This window comes from Triticum urartu, chromosome 6A, assembly GCF_056163025.1.
Source record: "Triticum urartu cultivar PI428250 chromosome 6A, HENAU_Tu73, whole genome shotgun sequence".
Classification (NCBI taxonomy): Eukaryota; Viridiplantae; Streptophyta; class Magnoliopsida; order Poales; family Poaceae; genus Triticum; species Triticum urartu.
In genome coordinates, this window is record NC_141878.1 from 579,910,530 (window position 1) to 579,915,869 (window position 5,340).

Below are 5,340 nucleotides of genomic sequence, written 5' to 3' on the forward strand. Positions count from 1 at the left end.
TGCCAGATTCTGTTTCCGCGAAGCGAATCCTTCCTCCTGCCACGGAAAGGTCCACGACCTCGCGCGTCATCGTTCCATGACAAAAACTATGCTGGTTTTCTCCGCCCAGTATGTCTTGGATTTGACTTTCCCTTCGGGTAAAGTGTTATCTGACTTTCAAGGCCAAAAAGTCCTCCTTGAGGCCGAATTTGAAGGCACTCCGGGCCTCCTGGCGCAAGCACGGAGTATTTTCTAGATTCACACGCTCGGCGCGAGCATTTTGAATACTTGTGGGTCCGAAACAAATTCCGAATAAAAAAGTTATGACCGTTTTAGTAAACACCGGTTCGTGTATGTGTTTTTTTATCGCCACCATCTCGTAATGGGTCTAACTTTTTTAACTCTTTATATAATGTAATTTGTCCGCTAAAAGAACCACGAGAGGAGCTATCTGTAGTAGCCTAAAATATTTTCAAGGGGATGGAAACTGATGCAAGTTTTGTTAAATGGGGTACTCAAGATGAAAAAAATTGTTAAATGTAGGATGAAAAACAACAAAGTAGACATAAGAAAAACTAAAATTCACTCAACAAAATTATATTGTGATAATTTTTTTGCGAAAGAAACTTTTAGTCGAATCGTAATCAATCATGGTAGTACAAAGACGCTAGAGGTAACAAAAATTATAGAGGTCCATGGATCATCTCGCGACGACTATAAGCACTAGAGTGAGCCGAAGCGCGCCACCGTCATGACACCTACCACACTGGAGTGGCGCAAACCTTGCTGTAGTAGAAAGTTAGGAAGTCGACGTGCTAAGGCCCTATAGGTCCAGCGCATCAGAGCAGCAATCGTCGCTGATGAAGCGAGTCTTAGATCGGAAGGATCAAATATGTAAGCACACGAATGAATGGACGAATACTAGATCTAAACAAATCCACCAAATACCAGCACCGACTGAATCTCATGAGATCCGACAACGACACACCTCCACACACCCTCTAACGACACTAGACACACCATTCGGTCAGGGATCGAACGCGGGAGACATTATTTCTATTTAGGAATATCACTGCCGCCACACAGCCCCAACCAAATATGTTGACCCCTAACAAAAATGATAGTGCAATCCATTCCGCCGGTGGGGGCGGGGTCCTCTGCACCGCTATGGTCCATAGGCCATCGGAGGTGGGGCAGACTGGTGGTGGCACCGACGGGAGGAGGAAACCTAGTCACTGGAAAGAACATGATAATTTGGATCTAAGTCTAGGAATCACTAATTTACCTACATTTCATCCAATGGATGTGGACAAATATTAGTTTTTAAATATACATTTACGCCTTCTTAACTACCACACCAATTCGACCTGCATTCATGAATGCAATTTGTTGTTCACAACCTATTTCTCTATCTTTCTTTCAAAATAAGTCCATGCCCTTAATTTTGAGTTATGTGTGTGGTAATTTTTTTTTCAAATAATGATCAATATGTGTACTTATATCCATTTTTTTTCATGTAACACCATGTTAAATTTTTTTTGGTCACATTGGCGATACTTCAGGTAAGAATGAATGTTGATGTATTTATTTCCATGTTTTTATTTATGATACCTGAACATGATTTGCAATAAATGTTTTCGTCATGTTGAATGGTAATATTTTTTGCGGTTAGCTATCTAAAAAAATGATACTATTTTTGAAGCCATGTGCTTTCTTTAACCCCAAGAACTACCACAATGATCTATGGGGTCGGGTTGTGTCTTGTAAAAAAATCTAGCCAAGTGAGGTGGTGGTGCACCCTAGGCTCACCACCATGGCCATGGCTCCATCGACAAAGGACACACTCATCACGTATTATGAATAATTATATCATTTATGTGTGTCTACTTGGTTCTCACACAAATGGTATACTACTTGACACACCTACCCTTTGCACCTTTAGGTTTGAGTCGAATGACGAACATGCAATGGAGGCAAACACACACAAGGAAGGGCCGACACCATCCACGAGAGAAGCTTGTAAGGCGAGAAACAAGAAGCAAGGAGTACCTCAGACAAAGTCAGCCAACAACCAGCGGGAAAGTCGAACATTCTAACAGAGTGTCTGATCCAACATCCGACTTCATGTTTGTTCTTTGGGAACTGTCGTAATGTATGACAGGAATATCCGACACAACCTCCGATACGTCGGACAAAACATCGGACCACCTGTCCGACTTACCCGGAGCCCTCATACCCTATCAGCCGTAAGTCGGATAGAGGGTGCGTCACATGCCTGTTACCTTTCCCGACATAACTATCTCTTCGTGGCTAAACTATATATACCATACTCCTCCTCCTATCTAGAGTTAGCAAAATATAAACTAAATCTTAGGAGAGCTTTGCTCAATCTACCTCCTCCTTCCGGATCAAGATCCCTTGCAAGAGAAGAATCTGTTGAATTACAAGACCTCTTACGAGAAGATTCCTATAGGAATACAAGACCCCATCTCTCAAGACCTCCAATTCCTCTTGAATTTGGAGAGGAGCCTACCTTAGCTAACTTTTACTTTGTTATTGTTTAGATCTTGGAGTGTATCACCTTTTGCATTGGGATTTGACTAGTTGTGTGTGAATCTTGTCTATGAGAGTGGTTTCCTCTTGAGTGTTGCTCCTTGTTCCTCGTGTACTACCTCAAATACACCCCTAATTCGTGAAGATCGGGCCACTCCAATGGCTTGCCCTGTATCATGAGGTCAAACGGTCAAACGGGCTACGGTCAAACGGGCTACGACGTGGCCCTAGTGCCTATAAGTGTGCACTGTTGATGAACATGTGTTTGTCGCCTATTAAGTCTGGCAGAAAGCCAACTAGAGCTTACTGTACCGGGTTTTTTATGAGACTCACTATACCGTGTGGATGGGGCGTATCTGGTGCACCGGAGCATTTGATGCTACTTGTGCACCCAATCACCGTAAATATCATTTGAAATATTGAAAGACTGAAATTTCAACATGATATAAGTAAAATACGTATCTAGTCTGATATAAAATTTTGGATCTAAATTCAAAATGCTTATCTGGAAAGTAAAAAATCAAATCAAATCATGGCGCAAATAGAAACAAATGCGGACTGGGCTTGAATATGGCCCATTTTCTTCATTGTAAATGGACCCAATCTTTTTTTTTCTGCTACTATGTTCCAGATTTAAATGTAAAATCTATGGTATAACAAATTCAGAATATTTGCGGCGGGGGTGACAGCCCACCGGAGGCATCGCTGAAGGAGCACGAGTTGCTTCTTGCTTCTTGGCTGCGCGAGGAACAAGCCGTCAAAGCACGCCAGACCAGAATAAAACTGGTATTCTTCCGGTACGTTCTGAAAAGAATCTCAAACATGGGGCAGTAGCACCATCAGTGTCACTACGGAACCATCAACGGTTTCCGTCAGGCTCCCGAGCATATGCCATCCCAGTCAACTCCACTAACACCACTTCCAGAATATGTGCGGCGTATCGGTCCGACTGTTTTGATCAGGAGAGGAGATGATATATAATATTCTTCCGTCCTAAAATAAGTGTCTTTATACTAACTTTAGTATAAAGTTATACTAATCCTGAGACACTTATTTTGGGACGATTGAAGTCCACAATATTTTAAAGTGTACTAAAGCTGTGACAAATAATATTAACGAAGAGAAATACGGTCTTTTGATAAGTATGAACCGAAAAAAGATCGGAGCAGCTTTCTGGTTCACTCTAGGGGCCAACAAGTTTGAGTGTTAATGCCAGGTTGCCAAAGTATGTGAGTGAAGTGAGTCAACTCGAGGCAGGCCATCTCTAACATGGATCATTCCCACCGTCCGTTTGGACAATTTTAGTACAGATCACCAAAACAGAAGATATCGGTCCGAATGTCTGAAATTCTATAAACTGGCTCCAAATCGAGGGAGCTCTGGGGGAGTTTGGACGCCTGCCACATCAGACTCCAACACCCCGGACCCATTCAAAAAACCCTTCCGAACGGCCTTAAACCATTAGCATGTCAGCATTTGCATCGTGTGGTCATCCGCCTGCTTACCCGCATCGACTTTGCTGTCCGCATTGAACCTTCACCGCTCCCTGCCATGACTAGTTAAAGCCAGCCAGCCTCCCCCAAAATAACACCTCCGAGCCCATCCTCCCACCATTCGCATGCAACTTTAGAGCCGTATGAGCCCCTAGTCCACTCCATATCTTCGGCCATCGGGCATGGTGCGGTCCTTGGCTACGTGGTATAATCAGCTCACGTTGGAGTGACACTAAAATCGTGGCAGAGGTCCGCGCCCTAGACACCCGACGCCAGGCCTGCATTGAGGCGGGCCAACATCCGAGCCCTCCGAGTCGAGTTCAAAGGAGGAGGAGATGGGGGATGAACAGGAGGGCGATCTCATGACCAAGCCCCGCGGCCGAAGAGGAGGGGTGATGGTCGTCGACACTACGCTGGCGCCCTGCTTCACCATGCTGCAGGTGGAGCAGCAGTTCAACCTTGTGCTCTTGGATGAGCAACCCGCGGCAGTGGCTCAACTCGAGGCGGAGCGTTTGGATGCCACTGCAGTGGCGGAGCTCCTTGTTAACCTAGGCGTCTACAACAAGAATAGGGCGATGCTCGCATCTGTGTGAAGCCGCCGCAAGGACTACATCACCAACGCACAGCGGGAGTGACTCTTCGAGGAGCTCGAGGCCGACGACAAACATGTGTCGGACTAACAGAACAACAATGTCAAAACGACACTTGTTGGCGGCTCTAGCTGGTTGGCGCCGGCTGCCAATGACAATGAGGCCGGCTGCTCCAGTGTGGGGGTCGTTAACCTCACCTACAACGTGGAGTAGTCTTCCTTTAGTTTTAAATTTTTTTATTAAGCTCGGTGTCCAGCTTTGTGACGTGAAAAAAAATACATGTTCGTTTTTATTTGATGAACTGCGTTGGATGGTCGACGTCTCGACTGTCCAGGGATATTTGGTGATTTCCACTTGATTAACTGCATTCAAGATTCCCACATACCTCTTCTCAGAATATAATGTTGCGGGCTATTTTGGGCAAAAGACTCAAGGCAATCACGAACTAAGAGCAAATCCAGCGCCGTGCACCAAATCTGTTGGACATATGCCCTATAGAAAATAATAAAATATTATTATTTACTTCCACCTTCATAATTAAGTTTACATTTCTGCACTATAACTGTAATGGTTTCAGAATATGAGATTCGGATGAAAATCCAGTTTCATGTGTAGAAAGACAAACACCAACTAACTACATAGTCTCACCTCTTAGACTAGCTCATGTATTGTAGATAATCTAGTTTTCTTGATTACGGTTATTGTTAAAATAACAAGGATGCCAC